This window comes from Rhinatrema bivittatum, chromosome 2 (genome assembly GCF_901001135.1).
Source record: "Rhinatrema bivittatum chromosome 2, aRhiBiv1.1, whole genome shotgun sequence".
Lineage (NCBI taxonomy): Eukaryota > Metazoa > Chordata > Amphibia > Gymnophiona > Rhinatrematidae > Rhinatrema > Rhinatrema bivittatum.
Window position 1 is genome coordinate 130,678,250 of NC_042616.1, and position 18,600 is coordinate 130,696,849.

Below are 18,600 nucleotides of genomic sequence, written 5' to 3' on the forward strand. Positions count from 1 at the left end.
AAATGATAAGGGGAATGGAACAACTCGCCTCTGAGGAAAGACTAAAGAGGTTAGGACTTTTCAGCTTGGAGAAGAGACGACTGAGGGGGGGATATGATAGAGGTGTTTAAAATCATGAGAGGTCTAGAATGGGTAGATGTGAATTGGTTATTTACTCTTTCGGATAGTAGAAAGACTAGGGGGCACTCCATGAAGTTTGCATGTGGCACATTTACTAATGTGTCACATGCAAACTAATACTAATAGGAGAAAGTTCTTTTTCACTCAACGCACAATTAAACTCTGGAATTTGTTGCCAGAGGATGTGGTTAGTGCAGTTAGTATAGCTGTGTTTAAAAAAGGATTGGATAAGTTCTTGGAGTAGAAGTTCATTACTTGCTATTAAGTTGACAGCCACTGCTATTACTAGCAACAGTAACATGGAATAGACTTAGTTTTGGGGTACTTGCCACGTTCTTATGGCCTGGATTGGCCACTGTTGGGCTTGATGGACCCTTGGTCTGACCCAGTATGGGATGTTCTTATGTTCTAACTTTCTCACCTTGCACTCACTGATACCTGGATTCCACTGCAAGATTCTGCAACTTCTGCAGCTTGCTGTTTCTCTTTATTTTCACTGACACCCTCACTTCTTCTGTCAGGTGGTAGAGTGGACCTTGTGTTCACCTCAGTTTGGGCACTCATTCACATCTGTATTACCTGCTAATTTTTCTTCCCCTCATCCTTTGAGAATCGCTATTCTCTCTTTTCTCGCTCCTCCAGACCTATTGTTATTGTATGCATTGTCCTCCTTGACCTACTGTCTCCTTTCTGGATGAAAATGACATTCTATGAACTTTTCTGACTGTGTAATCTATGTTCTTAAATTGGGTCATTTCAATATTCATTTAGATTCACTTGACTTGGTTAATTCTTTGCTCTCTGAATAGTCTTCTTTCTTGCTACTTCCTAAACCTCCCACTCACTCTGTTCTTCTTCTTCCTCCATTTCTGAGGCATCACCTGTGCCTCTGTCTGGCTACACAGTCTTTCTCTTTACGATTTCCTTCTCTGACTGCAATGTACAGTATTCCCCAACCACTACTCACCCTCACAGTAGTGGTTGGGGAATACTGTACATTCAAAACTTTGATTGCTCCTTCTTTGTTGCCACTCTTATTCATTCTTTCCCTTGTCTCCCCACCCTTGAGTCCTTAGATGTTAATTCTGCAGCAACACTAAGATTCCAACTGGCTAGTGCTGTCAGTCAAGCTCTAATCCATAGCCATAGAAGAATTCCTCCCTCTGCTGACAACTTCTCCAAGAGGAATCTTAATACAAGAAATTCAAGTTTCAATCAGATCTCCAGATATTTCATTTGACCACTCCTTTGCTTCCTAAGCACTTCAAAATCTAACCTACTTTCAGTGTCTTATTCACACTACAAAAAACTATCCCCACAGACTTTTCATTGTCTTCAACTCTCTCCCTTGCCATCCTACTGCACTTAGCCCCTCAAATTGTCAGGGCTTGTTTTTTTTATATAAGATCGCTATTATTCACTCTTTTGTTTCCAATTCCCAAATTCTTCTACTGTTAACACACTTGCCTTATTTACCTTTACTCCTTCTCTTCCTCCTTATCGCTTCCTGATCTGACTTTTACAGCTATCAATCATGATTAAAAGCCAACTCTCTCTCCTCCTGATCCTATCCCCATGCTGTTCTCTTCAGAAGCTATGACTCTCTCCTCCTGGTTATTCTGTTTTGAATGTGCATTTTCTAATTGATGGTGTTCCTGATCTTTTCAGGTGAGCCACTGCCTGTCCTAATGTGAAAAAAAAAAACCCTCATCTTTGATCTCAGTAGGGATGCGCTGTGATTTAAGAATGACATGAAAATATCAGCAATGTCTGTAATATCATTTCTGTTGTTTGCCATAAAAAATGACAAAAACCTAACAAAATATTTTCTTATGTTCTTTAGCATCAGCTAAAGCATTTTAGCACATGTGCTATTCACAAAATTTAGTAGCAGGAGCACTGAAACAAATAGAGGAAGTAATATTCTCCCTTGTGGACATAAAATGGAAAAGAACTGTCCATAAATACAGGTGTTGTGAAAAAGTATATACATTGTTTAAAAAAAATAGCACATGCTAAAATTAAGCAAACTAAATAAATTATGTACATGGGAAACCAAAATTATATAATTAACATAAATCTGAAATGAAAGGATATAATGACACAAAACCATTTTTTTTTTTTGCTTGCACATTCCTGTGCTTCATCTAACTACCCTCCTATATCCCTCCCGCCCTTTCATTCCAAATGTTCTGGAATGCACTGTCTACAAACAAGCCGTATTAATGCTCTTATCTACTGATTCTGTGGATCCCCATCAGACTGACTTCTGGCCTTCATATTACACCTTTTCAGCTACCTGCCTTTGTCTCAACTCTTTTGCTCCTCTTCCTTGGTTGCTCTTCTGCACCTCACTTCTGTCTTTTGGCACTGTTGACCACACCACTTTTCTGAACATCCACCCATCACTTGCCTTCTCTAGCGTTCTTCTGGCTTAATTTTTTCCCCTGTTTCTCATATTGGTCATTTAGGAGGGCAATTTTCAAATGTCTGTGGGTAGTTGCACAGTCAGCGGGTGCTTTTCCCCCATGGACATTGCACTAGTGCTCACAGTGAAAGTACACATGTAGTAACATTCCCTTTGAAAATTGCCTAGGGGAAAAAGTAAATGCAGAGATTAGTGCCTGCTTTTTTTGTAGGTACGTTTCCCCTTCAGAACAATTATTGTAGTTTTGTAGTTGCATAACCCCACCCTATCCCTGCCACTGAGACCACTTTCACTCAATGGGAGTAGAAGTACATGCATTGGGGTAGCAAATGGCCGCTGTGCTGGAGGCCTCTGGCCCCGCCTCCCGGACCGCCCCGCCCCTTTTCCGAAGCCCCAGGACTTAGACGCATCCCAGGCTTTACGCACGTCGCCGGGGCCTTTATAAAATAGGCCTGGCGCGTGTAGGGCTTTAAAAATCTGGCCCCTTGTGATACACATCTTGTTCTTTTACCTATGGAGAGGATGGGCAATTTTCAAAAAGTTCTTTTACTCACATAACTAGCTTTTGAAAATTGCCATCTTAGGATCCTAGAGAACAATTCCTTTCCTATTCAAACAGTGTTAATTATTGAATTTGCTCAGGGCTCTGTCCTGGGCTCACTGCTCTTCCTTCCATACAGTAGGCCCCTGGGTGCATTACTCACCTCCTGGATGTTGTGTTTACCAGGTCTTCACTACATTTAATGTATCTCTTATATTCTAATGCCTTGCCTTCAATTTCTTATCACTTGTCTCTCAGCAGTCTCATTCTGGGTGCAGGCATGATATCTCACGCTGAACCCATCCAAATCTAAAGTTCTCGTTTTTCCAGTTTGAGCCCATGTTCCTTATTCTCCTCCGGGTTTTCTGTGCATTGATTCTGTACTCCTTTCATTCTCTGACTCTGCTGAAAGTCTTGATGCGCCCAGGGCTGGTTCTTTCATTAGGAGAGCTAGGCAGTCAGTTGCCTCGGGTGCCAAAAGTTTGGGGGGAGGGGGGCTGCAAAAACTCTGGAAGCCTAGAGGTGCCGCCTACCCACTTTCGTGGCCCTGTACCACAAGAAAGAGGAGATGTTGGGTAGATGTGAGGGGTGGAAAGAAGGAGAAAGCTGGGCGGGTGGGGGAGTTGTAGAGGGAGGGTGCTAGGCAGCTGCATGTGGGGTGGAGAGAGAGAGAGAGCGAGGAAGGATGTAGGGCACTACTTAAAAGGGTCAAACTGATTGGGGTGATGCTGGTGTGCCAAGCAGGGACTGAACAGGAGAAATAGGAGGATGCTGGGAGGGACAAGAAGAGAGGAGAGATGTTGGACAGGGGGATGGAGAGAAGGGATGCTGGGCAGGGCACTGTGGGCAAGAGGGAAAGAGATGGGGATGCAGGACATGGCACTGGATGAGAGGAGAGTGAGAGGTTGACGCTAGCGGGATGAGAGAGGGAGATGCTGTGCCAGAGCTGCTGCCGACAGCCGGGTGTGTAAGCGGGATGATATGAGATTGCTAGTTTTCCTAGGGTGCTTAATACCCTTCATCTGGCTCTTGGTATGCTACTGGATCTTTCCCATTCCCTTTCTGCTCACAATCTGAAACTGTATTCTACTCTCCTTTCCCAGCTTGATAACGTTACTAAAACTCACTTACATCTGGTGCTTGTTATTTACTTTGCATGCAATTTTCTTCTCCAGACAAGACTATTGCAACAGTCTTCCTGATTCTATCTTACATCCCCATCAGTTCTTCAGAATTTTGTGGCAAGTTTACTCTTTCATCTTCCTTGTGTTTCTCATGCCACTTCTCTGCTTTGCTCACAGCACTGTCTCCAAGTCAGGTCCCATACCATATTCAAATTCCTTGATTTTAAATGCATCCATGTACTAGCCTGTCACTATTTCTCTGTCTTAAACTGCTGATATGTACCCACTTCACTTGTGCTCTCCAATCTCACACGCTCCTTAGTTTCACATGAACTAAGTTAACTAAGCACTTACTTAATTATTTTATCTCTGCTCTTACTGTTCTGCCTCTTTACTGTTTAAATTGTGTTTATTTATTTTACTATTTTATTTGTTTTAGTAGTTTATTATGAAACTCTATATTTTCTTCTCTCCTTTTAATTTTGGAAATGCAAATGTTCTCATGAAACTTCGGTATATAAAAATTAAATAATAATAATAATAATAATAAGCAGGCTGCCTCCTGTTTCTGTTCTTTCTCTCTCCTAGAATCCTCCCCATGGAATAAACTACCCCCTGACATCCAAGAGGGCAGCACCCTGGCACCCTTCCGACCTCCCCTACCTATTCAAAGTGGCTTTTCTTGATGGCTAATTCCCTCACGTTTGCTGCGCATATTGTCCATATTGTGCTTTGCTTTTTTCTATGGCTTTCAATGCCATTAAGTGTTGACCAACACCCTGGGAAAGGCACCATGAGAAAAAAATCAAAACCATATATAAGTATAGATTGAAAAATATAAAAAGAAGTACATTCAGAACAGCAGTTTTAAGAAGTCATTCGAGAAATCGGTATCCCATAATACTATTCCAAGGGTACAAATATAAATTAAGCTTTTTTCCTATAGACACAGAATTGAAGCAAAACCTTAGTGAATCAGGCCTCAAATTCTGAAAAAAAAAAAAAATCAGTCCAACAGCACTACAGTGCTGTCCCTTTATCTAATCCCTTATATACAACCCAAATCTTTTTGCCCTGTGATCATTTTAATTGCCATTTTTATTGTCTTATTGCTCTTAAATGCCTTTTCTCCTATCTTACTGTAGGTGTCCAGAACCTAACATAAAAGTTAAGATAAAGTCTGTACAGGACATGCAACAGTATCAGGGTCCATTCTCATGACTTGTAGTATACATTGGTTTTTGCTGACTGTCCCCCAGAATTCTTTGTGTTTAATTATTTCACAATACCATCTGGTTTCTTACAGCAAAGTCCACTCTGACCCCAGACCTATTTATTATGCACTGATACATTATTTCTTCCAAAAGAGAATTTTGGATATCCTACTGCTAAAATTAATTTGACTTCTTCTGTCAGATTACCCAGAAGATTCAGCTGTCATTTATTTGTTAAGCTCGTTTTTAACACTAAGCCATTCTGCAAACTTATTTCTCAATTGCTCTGTGACTTTCCTATGGGAAAGCAAAAGATGTGAAACTAATAGATCTCAATGCAGTGTACACAGGCCATGATTGTAATGGCTCAGACTGAGAAATAAGAGTCAACAAACAAGTTGTAGGTGATACGTTTTTATTGGACTAATGCATCCATTCTCAACTAGTATGTTGCAACACACCAGTGTGTTGCCAAGCACAGGCAGGTGTGTCGCCTGCTACCCGCAGCCAGTGGGGCTGAAGATCAGAACGCTGGCCGCTGCCGGAGACCAGGCTGGTGAGGCCGAAGATTGGAGCACTGGCTGCTGCCGGAGACCAGGTCAGCGGGGACAAAGACTGGAGCTATTCAGTTGGAGGCCGGTGGGTATGTGTATGTATTTAAGATCAGGAGGGTGCTTTTGTATCTCTGTGTGTATGAATATGAGAGGAGGGTGCTTTTGTATGTGTGTGTGTGGTGTGTATGTGGAAGGGGGAGGATGCTTGTATGTGTGGTGTGTATGTGGAAGGGGGAGGTTGCTTGTGTGTGTGGTGTGCATGTGAGACAGGGAGGGTGCTTCTGTGTGGTATTTGAGGGAGGGTGTTTCTGTGTGTGTATGTGTTGTGTGTGTAGTGTGTATATGAGGAGGGAAGGTGCATCTGAAAGAGAGAGATGTTTCTGGCTGGCTGCGGCTGTGAGAGAGAGAGAGGGTGCAAGTGTGTGATTGAGAGCCTGGGTGTATGTGAGATAGAGAGAACATGTGTGTGATGGAGAGCCTGTCTGTGAGAGAAAGCATGTGTGTGATTGAGAGCTTGTGTGAAGTGAGATAGAGAGAACATGTGTGTGGTTGAAAGCCTGTGTGTAAGTAAGAGAGTGAGAGCATTGTGTGATTGAGAGAGACTATGTAGAGATGTAACGTGTGTATGTGTGAGACTGATCAGGGAGGTGACTGGTGTGTGTGTGTGTGTGTGAGATATAGAGACTGGTTGGGGAGATGATTGCTATGTGAGAGACAGAAACTGGTCCTGAGGGTGTGACTGGTGTGTGTGTGTGTGTGTGTGTATGTGTGTGTGTGTGAAAGAAAGAGAGAGGAGAGAGAGACGGGTTGTGGTCCCTAAGGAAGAGGACTGTGAGGATAGCTTCAGCAGCTACTGCTGCTTCTGGTGTGGCCTCCAAGGGAAAGGAGTAGGAGAACTGCCGGAGAGGGTAAGTAAAGGTGGGTTTTAAGTTCATTTTTCTTGATTGACTGCCATTTAAATTATTGGGTATTATGTGCTGTTTCAAAATATTTTATTGGTGTTTGGAGAATTTTTAAGAGTTTTTAATTGTTTTTAACTGTTAGATGTTATTCTGTTCATCAGATGTTTTAAAACATTTATTCATATAGTTTTACAATTATTTCTGTGTGGGAATATGTAACAGCTTGGCTTTTTCTGTTTTCCTAATTGGGAGTGTATTGGTGTTTAGGCCTGGTTTAATATTTGTAGTGTTGCCTTTTTATAGGTAGGGTTGTTCCATTTGAGTGCATGCCATAATGCAGGTGTAACTTTGTGCGGATTAGTTTGTGTGCATTATTGCAGATGTATTTATTTATTTATTTATTTATTTTTACATACCGACATTCAAACATGGGTATCACATCGGTTTACATGAGAACTTGAGTGATAATGTGACAGCGGTCAAATTATCCTTACATTGTAACATTGTATCATTGTAACATTGTGAAACTTACATTTAAGTGAAAAGTTTAACAGTTATAACATTTTAACAAAACATTGACTGCAACGCTATTTAGTTTCTTGGCATTATCGTTATAATAGCTGACGTTTTCAAGATTGAGGGAACCTTTGTTGGTGGTGTTAAGGGGTTCTCTTGGTGGGTTAAGTGAGGGGGTTAGAGGGCTGGTTGCTTGGGGTAGGAGCCCAGTAGTGTGGGTTAATTGTTGTCAGGATACACTTTGCGGAATAGCCAGGTTTTTAAGGCTTTCTTAAAGTTCTGTGAAGAGGGTTCCGTTCTGAGTTTTGCTGGTAGTTTGTTCCACAATGGGGGACCTTCTATAGAAATTGTGCGTTCTCGCATAGAGGTGAGGTGTGCCTGTTTGATAGAAGGGACAGCTAGAAGTCCAGTGTTTTTAGAACGTAGGTTTCTTTGAGAGTTGTATGGATGAAGGGTATTCTTTAACCAGTCTTTTCATTGTTGAGGGATTTGTGCATGAGAGTGAGGGTTTTATATTGAATTTTGTGGGTTATGGGGAGCCAGTGGAGGTCTTTCAGTATGGGGTTGATGAGTGTGGAGCACTTGCTGTTTGTGAGGGATCTGGCTGTCACATTTTGCAATAGCTGGAGTGGCTTGAGGGTGGAGGCAGGGAATCCGAGGAGAATGAAGTTACAATAGTCAAGTTTAGATAGGATGAGGGCCTGGAGTATTGACCGGTAGTCTTGTGTGTGTAGTAGGGGTTTGATTTTTTTGAGGACTTGAAGTTTGAAATAGTCCTCCTTTATTATTGTGTTTATGAAGGTTTGCAGGTTGAGCTCGGAGTCTAGTGTGATGCCTAGGTCTCTTACGGTTGCGACAAATTGGCATTGGCTTTGGGAGGAAGTGAGATCTTGGATATTCCATGTAGGGGGTTTGTTAGAGATGTGTAGGATTTCAGTTTTGGAGTGGTTAAGGGTGAGTGATATTTGTGATAGGAGTATTTTTATTTGAGTCAGGATGGAGTTCCATTGAGTGAGGGTGTTCTGTATGTCTTCTTTGGTGGGGAGGAGGATCTGGACGTCATCGGCGTATACAAAGTATTGTAGGCTCAAGTCGGTTAGGAGTTTGCATAATGGGAGAATGTAAATTAGGGATGTGAATCATTTTTTGATGATTTAAAATATCGTCCGATATATTTTAAATCGTCAAAAAATCATTAGAGGCGATATTTAATAGGAATTCCCCCGATTTATCGTCAAAAATCGTAAATCGGGGGAAGGGGGAGGGGAAGGGGGAGGGCGGGAAAACCGGCACACTAAAACATCCCTAAAACCCACCCCGACCCTTTAAAATAAATCCCCCACCCTCCCGAACCCCCCCAAAATGTCTTAAATTACCTGGGGTCCAGTGGGGGGGGTCCCGTTGTGATCTTCCACTCTCGGGCGTCGGGCGCGTTGATAGAAAATGGCGCCGGCGCTACCTTTGCCCTGTCATATGACAGGGCAAAGGTAGCGCCGGCACCATTTTGGTTTCTGTTCCCCCGACGTCAGGAGCGTAGGAGATCGCTCCCAGACCCCCGCTGGACCCCCAGGGACTTTTGGCCAGCTTGGGGGGGCCTCCTGACCCCCACAAGACTTGCCAAAAGTCCAGCGGGGGTCCGGGAACGACCTCCTGCACTCGAATCGTGTTGCCATACGGCCGGCGCCATTTTGCTGTATGGCAATATGGCGGGCGCCATTTTGCTTAAAATGGCGGCGTCCGACGCCCGAGAGTGGAAGATCACAACGGGACCCCCCCCCCACTGGACCCCAGGTAATTTAAGACATTTTGGGGGGGGGTTCAGGAGGGTGGGGGATTTATTTTAAAGGGTCGGGGTGGTTTTTAGGGATGTTTTAGTGTGCCGGTTTTCCCGCCCTCCCCCGATTTATGATTTACACGATATTTAAAAAAACAAAACCGCGACGATTCGATTCCCTCCCCCCCCCCCAGCCGAAATCGATCGTTAAGATGATCGATCACATGATACACATCTCTAATGTAAATGTTGAAGAGGGTGGAGGACAATGACGATCCTTGGGGGACACCATGTGGGAGGGGGAACTGTTTTGATTCTTTGTTGTTGAAAGTGACTTTGTATGTTCTGTTTGTTAGGTAGGAGCTGAACCATTTGATTGCTCTGTTTCTATTTCTCCAGTTTTGTACTGCATGCAGAGTGTCTTTTTTGGGGTTTCCATTCCAGTTTCTTCTCCATATTTATAATTTGTGGTCTTTCTGTACTTGGTGAAGGTCGATCTTGTGTGTATGACCGAGGTGAGGTATTTAACTAGCATGTAGGTTAGTAAAATACCTCACCTTATTTGTTGTGTTTTCTCAAGAGGACATGCATTGGTGATGAACTGCTGTCTTTTTATAAGTAGAGCTATTGCACCTGGTTGTAGAGGGAGCTTGTGTTGCTGTTATTGAGATAACACCAGAATATATTTTTTGTATGGTGAGTTGTACAGGGAATGTTCTAGTTCTGCTTTATACCCATTACTGAGGGTCGAGGTAAGGTTGCCATCTTTTCCACAGACCTCGACTGGACATTTGAGGACTCTTGGGGGGGAGGGGGGAGAGGAATCACAAGGAGGTGTATTTGTTCCCCCTCATTTGCATTAATTTGCATACATTTCAGATCATCCACCTTGATCTCATGATATCAGGCCTATTATAACATGCATTGTTTGTGGGCTTGGCCCTCAGAAAGCCATGAATAAATTGAATTACTATTACAATATGGTAAATTTCCCAGACAAAACAGGATGAAGTGCCAGCATTCAAATAGTAACAACCTTACTCATAAAAAGGCAGCACTGCAAATATTACACCAGACCCTAAATCACCAATACATTTCCTATTATGGAAAAAGAACAAACTAAGCTGTAATGGATTCCTACATAGAAGCTACATGCTAGCATGCTAGCTACCTCACCTCTGTCACACATGCAGAGTCAGACACTTGCCAAAAACAGAATAAAGAGATCATAGTATAAATAAAAACATATGACAAGTACTGAACTGGAAGCTGCAATTCTACATGCAGTGCAATGATGGAAAAACAGAAACATCACAATTTCTCATAAACTAATAAATCAAGAAACATAAAACATCAATTATAATAGGAAAACCATATTAATAAATAGAGTAAATAATTCAAAACATCTGATGAAGAGAAACTCTAATATTTAAAAGCTCATTTAAACTTAAAAACATTTTATAAAATTTCCCAACCACCAATAAAATATTTAAAAACAGCAAACTAATCAAATAATACCCAATAGTTAAGGATTTAAAAAGCTCCAACTCTCTATACCTGTAAACCTTTTGATTTTCAGTCACTATGAGATTGCCATGGATTATTGGAGAGTGGAGAGAGGCGAGGGGGATGCATAAACTTTCTTCTCTCTCATATACACACACTCCCTCTCTCTCAATGGATGCACTGTCATACCGGCTTGCTCCAACACAGTTGGTCACCCTACCTCCACAGGCTCCCTCTGTCCTTCTCTCAAACACACACCCTTTCACAGGTTCCCTCTCTCTTGCGCACACACACACACATGCACCCTCACATAGACTCCCTCTCTATTGCAGACATCCCCTCCCCCCCTCAGATAGGCTCCATCTCTTTCTGGCAAACACACACTCACACAGGTTCCTTCTCTCTTTTGCACATTCATACACCCCTGCACATAGGCTCTCTCTCTCACTCATAGATACCCCTTCACATGGGATCCCTCTCTCACACAAACACACACCCTCACAAAATCCCTCAGTCACACACACCCTCACTCAGGCACAAAAACTCTAAATCACACACACACACACACACACACAAAACACAAACACACACACAAACACAAACACACACACACACACATACTTCTGTGCCTGTCATTCTGTGCATGCATACATACACTCACAGGCCGCATCAGTGTCATCAGCTACTTACTGCTCCTCAGCTGAGTCCACCGGAACCTTTCTTGTGAGCGGGATGGGCTTGGCTCACAGTTCACTGGGGCCTCCTTCCTCTTCGCAGCATTCTGCTCACAGCACACCTGGGGACTCCTCTGTCTTCAGCCGTGAACGGGATGGGCATCGTTTGTGGCCCACTGGGTTCGGCTCTGTTTGCGGCCGGCGCAGGCTTCTCTCCTCTCTCTTTTGCAGCTGCGCCAGCCACCAAAAACAAGTAAGCAGGCAGCTGATTGGTGCTACGCAGCCACCACTGATTGGTAAGTGGTCAGGTATAGACCACCCTTTGCTCGACTGGGTTTTACAGTGTCCGGTTACTGTTTGTAACCGGATACTGTACAACAGGTTGCAAAACCCGGCGGTCTGGCCCAAAACCGGGCAATTGGTCACACTAGTCGGAGGGGGGGGGGGGGATGGGGTTCCTGAGAAAGCAAAATGTACATTTACATTTAGCTTTGTGACTGTCATGTGTTCAGTGTGTCATGCATGTGAGAACCATCGATCAGGTGTGTCCTGACAGAAAAAAGGTTGAGAACCACAGGACTAATGTAATGCATTTGCGCCCAGCATTTGAGAGCTGCGCTTCCTTCATCAGGTGACTTGCAAAGTTCATTGGGTTTCCTTTGCTGCTCTTAGGGAGATTTGTTTCAATTATAGTCTCCCATGTTTTTTCGTTTTTGTTAAATTTAACTCAAAGTTTAATGTAAGGTGATAGTAAACATCCATAGGATCCAGGTTTAGAATTCCATGGCACCGTACATCAGTACAGTAGTAACACTAGAATCCCATCTCTGACTATTAAGTGGCATTTTTACAAAGCTGTCTGGATTATAATTGGCAACATTAAATAATTTCTGTGCTGCTAGTTTAAAAGCCATGTGAAACTCATCTCCTTCAGCCTTCAAAGGGATCTCCAAGGATCCTCCTCCTTAGGAAAATTGTGCTGTTATCAACAAAAGAGCTCTCCAGAGGGAAGGGTCTTTAGACATTCCTGTTAGAGGGACTGTCTTATCTGAAGATTAGGTCTAATTACTCAGACTGATTCCTTGCTGCCCACTTAAAAATAGTTTTCATATCATTTCACTGTCAGGTTTTGGCTTTCTAAATTGTGCTTATTAATCTGCATAAAATATGTTTTAACGGCTGATTTACTGTTTCCAAGAAGACATTGACAGTGCAAACTTCCTCCGCACTCCAAGTTCTAGAGGTTAGTTTGACATCAGCTTTAAACTGGAGCTTATTTCACATTTTTTGAAGACAAAGACCATATAATTGCAATACACAATGATAAAGTTCTCCATTTGTATTAGGTTTAATAATTTAAGGGTTCTCCTTTTAAAGAGGGTTGTGCCTAGGAAAAAAAAATCTTTTAGGTGATTCAGGCTTTCATGTCTTTTCCCTAGGGAGGAGAAACCTATAGGAAAAAGATGTACCAACATATCAGATTGTCCTCTAAACTTTTCAGACATTCATCTTAATTATATACTGAAAAGAATTGCTTCGCACCAGAATTTGACATGGCCTCTTAATAAATAAGGCCCTTGAATGGTGAATTGTAAAAGAGACACAAGTCCAATACAAGTAACATGTATGTCTTATTTTCCTTACTATAGGTTATCCAGTTATATATTTGAACTAGTGTAAAACTGCATGGCAAATAAAAAGAGTGTGTTTTATGAAAGGCAAAGTCAGACATGATAACTTTTTATTCTGCTTTCATTGTTATTTTGCACAAAGTGGCTATGCAAACATGCATTTTTTTTTTAAACAATATTTTGGCATAGTTAATACATGGGATAGAATTGCAAAAAACTGTTGAGTGGCAAACTTAATTGAAAAATTAACTTTGTCCAGATATTCAGCCACAGCAATGACATGGATGTGAGTCCTTGGACTGTGGTTTGGTTGTCGCAGCCTAGCAGGTGAACCCACTAAGCCCACACTGACAGCAGGTGGACTCGCTCTTACAGGGAGAGGAGCTGGGGCTTCACTTATATGAGACATATTCCCCGCAGGTTGAGCCCTTGGGTTCCAGGGGCTGGCAAGGCTTAGGCGAAAGTCCCGTAAGGATCGGTCAGACGGAGTCAAGACTCGGGCAGAGATCAGGGCTGGCCGCAAGGTCCAGGCCGAGGTCGGGGCAGGCAGTAGGCAGAGGAGTAGTCAGTATCCGTAGCAGAGGTTAGAACCAGGAATCAGGCAGAGATGAACGGACAAGACAGATGAGGCACAGGTGACAAAACAAGGCGAAAACCAGCAGGGATAGGCAGGGCAAGACACGGAGAGGCAAGACAAGGAACCACAGGCAAGGCAAGGAAGACGATGGGCAAGGCAAGGAGATGAGCAAATCAGGCACAGAAACAAGGAGACAAAGCACATGGAAAGCAACACCCACTACAAGGCTACAGGAAGTCCTGTTGCTGAGGCGCCGGCATTTGGCGCTGACATCATCAACGTACGATGCTGCAGGTTTCCCACCGTGGGGCCATTAAGAGTTGGTGAGGTTGTGTATACGTGTCTAAGGGGAGCCTTGGCGGAGATGGCATGGCAGCGTCCTTGCTGCTGTGAGGCTTGTGGCGTCCGAGGGTAAGTGCTGTCCCATGGGGCTGTCCTGTGACCGGCCAAACATTACAAGCTATCTGGCTGAGGGTGTGGTGGAATATCTGGTTAAATATAAATATAAAATCATGAGACGTCTAGAATGAGTAAATGTGAATCAATTATTTAGTCTTTTGGATAATAGAAGGACAAGGGGGCATTCAAGGAAGTTAGCAAGTAGCACATTTAAAACAAATCAGAGAAAATTCGCTTTCACTCAACGCACAATTAAGCTCTAGATTTTGTTGCCAAAGGAATGTGGTTAGAGCAGTTATGTAGCAGGGTTTAAAAAAGGGTTTGGATAAGTTCCTGGACAAGAAGTCCATTAACTTCTATCAATCAAGTTGACTAAAAGTTAGATTTTAAAAAGTGTGCGCGCGTGTCCATGTGTGCGCGTCCCGGCGCTCGCACATGGACCAGCTATTATATAACATGCGCACGTCAGCACGAGCAACTTATAAAATGCAATTCCTGCACGCACATGCGCGCAGGATTTTAAAATCCGCACATACATGTGTGGGCAGGTTTCCTCTAATGCGCACCACAGGGGAAATATTACAAAGAAACACACGGCGAAGCAACAGGTCTTTCCCAGTTCCCTCCCAGTCCACTCCAATTAAGGAGCGGACTGGGAGGGAACTTCCCTACCCCTACCTCTATCCTTTCTCCCTCTTTCCCTCTCCTCCCTGACACCTAAACTCAAGCTTCCTATCCCAAATTTTTTTATTTTTATACTTACTGCTCCTCAGGAACAGAAGTAAACCCCGCGCCCCAGCCAGCTGCCGGCATGCGCTTCCCTAGGACAGCATCTAATGGCGCTGTCCCAGCCCACCCCTGCCCCGCTTTTCTCTGCCCAGACCCCGCCCCTGGCCCACCCCTTTCTTTGGACCCACCACCTCTGCGTGTATGGGGGGTTACACGCGTGGCTGGGCCCTTTCCAAACTGTGATCGGTGCGCGCAGGGCCCAGCCACGCATGTAACCCCTGAAATTTCCGTGCACGGGCTTCTGAAAATTAGGCCGTAAGGATTTGATTTTTAAAGGCACGCGTGTGCGTGCATGTGTGCGGTTCCCGGCGCACGCACATGGACACGCCGATTTTATAACGTGTGCATCAGCGCACACATGTTATAAAATAGTTTCCCGCGCACACATGCGTGCCAGATTTTCATGTCCACGCACGCGTGCGTGAGCGGGTTGCTTGCTCTGTGCATGGGGGGTGGGGAATTTTAGAATAATACATGTGACCACGCAAATAGGGCTTCCCCAGTTCCCTCAAGTCTGTTCCAATAAAGGAATGGTCTGAGAGGGAACTTCCTTACCCCAAACCCTATCCTTCCTTCCTTCCTCTTTCCCCTCTCCTCCCTGCCCCCTAAACTAACCCTGCTTAGCCCCATTTTTTATTTTTGTACTTTCTGCTCCTCAGTAAACTCTGTACACCGGCTGGCTGCGGCGTCTAAGGGTGCTGTCCCAGCCTGCCTTGTGCCCCGCCCCTTCCTGCCCAGACTCCGCCCCTGGACCACCCCTTTCAGCAGGCCCAGGGCCGAGTCCTCACCCTGGGCAATTGCTTTGTTCTTTTGTACATATGCAGTCATGGTACAATTGATCCTGCCTGCAATATATTGGAACAAAATGTAACCACAACCCTTGTATGTAATTATATAAGACCACAAAGCAGAACCAATACCAAATTCCTGTAATTTTATTATAAAACCAACTGAATTGTTTATTCATTAGGCAAACCCATCTAAGACCTAGATTTAGAAACCAAGGAATAGTGACAGAGTATAACATTTATACAATCACCAGGAGATCAAATGGCCAGACTGAAACCCCTCAACTGCTTTTCGTCTGAGCGCACTGGAGAAGGGCAGCGATTAAATAATATTTATATGATTTCTGCTACATGGATATCTCCCCCTCCCTCCCCCCAGGTCAGAGGGAAAACTACTCAGATCCTCCTTTGATCTTACATGGCAAACATTCCTCCTTGTGTCATGGAGCCTGCTGCAAGATAAGGGTGTGTGCCATTGTTTACAGACTAATCTTATCACTGAGATGCTGTTAAAGAATCTGGCTTTGCCCCCATTGTCCAGCCTGCAGATTATTTGCACAGCTATGGAGACCAGCTCTGCATTCTTCTTGGGGTGATGAGATTATAAAGTCTGCTCCCTGCAGTTCATCATCCTAAGCACACAAACTACAACATATTCTAACTGGAGCCAATTTCAAATGGCTGCATTGTTTCATGTTATTTTCAATGTATGGGAGCACCTTTTAGCCTGCAGTGAGTTTTGCAAAGGGGAGACAACGCATGTGCAAAGTACGAACTCTGAAAGAGCCCGTGCACTCTGCACCTGCTGTAGGGCATAAAATAGTGCACATACTTTTGAAAATGTCAAGTTCATGCGTTATTTTACTCCCCAGCCCTAAACACACCCTTTCTAATCCACATAAAGGTGTGTGAGAGCTATGGAGGAGGGTTAATTTTCTGTTAAGCCATTTTAACCAGGTAAATGCTTTCCTCCCCAAGAACAGCTTTCGAGGGGACCTAGATGCCTAACCATAGAGTTAGGTGCCCAAATCTCTGGGTTAGAAAGTGTCCACAGGCAAAGCAGTTAAGTGTAGTTGCATTGTATCACAACGTGGCCACATTTAGCAGCTGCAAAAGAAAAGGGCATTCCAGATGGTCTATTTGGGTCAGGGAGGGGAAAAAGAGAACAGGTAATTTAATTTTCAAATCTGCATGTGCTTTTTCCAGTGCGTAGTAAGCTTGCAGATATAGCAGGTACTAGGTATTAGGGATGTGCAGAGCAAAATTTTATGTTCATATTTTTTATGTCCGAAAGGGGGTCCCACTTGCGGCCAATATGGACATAAAAAAAATCCAATGAGTTGGGTATATGTACATATGTGCAAAAAAAAAATTTAAACCCCCTCACCCTCCTTAATCCCCCCCCCAGACTTACCACAACTCCCTGGTGATCGAGCGAGGAGTGAGGACGTCATTTCTGCAATCCTTGGCGAGAAGCATGTGACGTCGGTGGCACGTCGAGTGACGCGGCGTCACGTGATTCCCGGCTCGTTCGCGCCGGACGGCTCGTTCGGCCCAAAAAGAACTTTTGGCCAGCTTGGGGGGGCCTCCTGACCCCCCCAAGCTGGCCAAAAGTTCTTTTTGGGCCGAACGAGCCGTCCGGCGCGAACTTGCCGGGAATCACGTGACGCCGCGTCTGAGTGACGCGGCGCCACGTGATTCCCGGCTCGTTCGCGCCGGACGGCTCGTTCGGCCCAAAAAGAACTTTTGGCCAGCTTGGGGGGGCCTCCTGACCCCCCCAAGCTGGCCAAAAGTTCTTTTTGGGCCGAACGAGCCGTCCGGCGCGAACGAGCCGGGAATCACGTGACGCCGGCGTCACTCGACGTGCCGCCGACGTCACATGCTTCTCGCCAAGGATTGCAGAAATGGCGTCCTCACTCCGCTCCATCACCATGGAGTTGTGGTAAGTCGGGGGGGGGGATTAAGGAGGGTGAGGGGGTTTATATTTTTATTTTGGCTCAACAATCGCGATTTCCCACATATCGAACATATCTATGTTCGATATGTGGGAAATCCGATCGTTTATGTCGAATCAATTTTTTAAGTAAAAAAAAAAAATGAGTTGCGTTTCACTAATGCGGTCAATCCGAATGCACACCCCTACTAGGTATGTAGGTAGTTTTTATCTATGTAGCACTACCTTGCAGCTAATCTTCAGAAAGGAACTGCACAGTGCACACGTAGTTTCTCATTGAAAATTAATCACATAGGTACAAAAGAAGTCATGTTCCTCATTCCTAGATGACTTAGTAAAAATTGCCCCCCTAAAAATAGTATGGTAATGATTTTTTTATTCATTGCCACGCTATATACTAAGAACCCAGGACTACAAGCTAAATCTTCATTCACATTTTTAGAACGTGAAACTTAGCTCCAGGTCTGGGATTACAGAAAACTGCTAAAGCACCAACCACGCGTTGCAATGTTGGCATGTTAGACGTTTACAAATTAGGGTGAGTCCCGAGTCCTTTACCTCCTTTGAAACAACCCCACTCACACCACATAACCTCCTCTCTTCCAATCATTTCTAATCCTTCTCCTCCTCCTCCTCCTTCTGATCTTCCCTATTGCACATACCCAAAAAAAGATCCCCTTCAAAATGCTCTAAAAAACCTATTTATGTATTTAAAAGTTCTTATATATCGTGTCCTCCGAGGTTTGGAGCGGAGTTGACAAGTGAGTCCCTCTTCTGCTGCTGGTCACCCCAGGATGGGGAAGGTTGAGGGGCGGAGGCACATGACTGGCTTGTTGAAACACCACTAGTTTACTGCACATCATGATCACCATAGAAAGGAACAGGATACATCGTTTGTAGGAATATGCAGGGGCCAACTTTTCATTTCATTTCAGTTCTTTTTTTTTTTTTAAATTTTAGTGAGAGGGATTCAGGATTCAGTTCATTTATTGTTTATTTTGGTTCACTTCATTTGCCCTAATAAAGCTTGTTTTACAGCTGTATTGCTTTACTGATGGGGCAGGAGTGACTGAGGATTGGTCCTGCCCCTTGGACTAGTGCTACGGAAG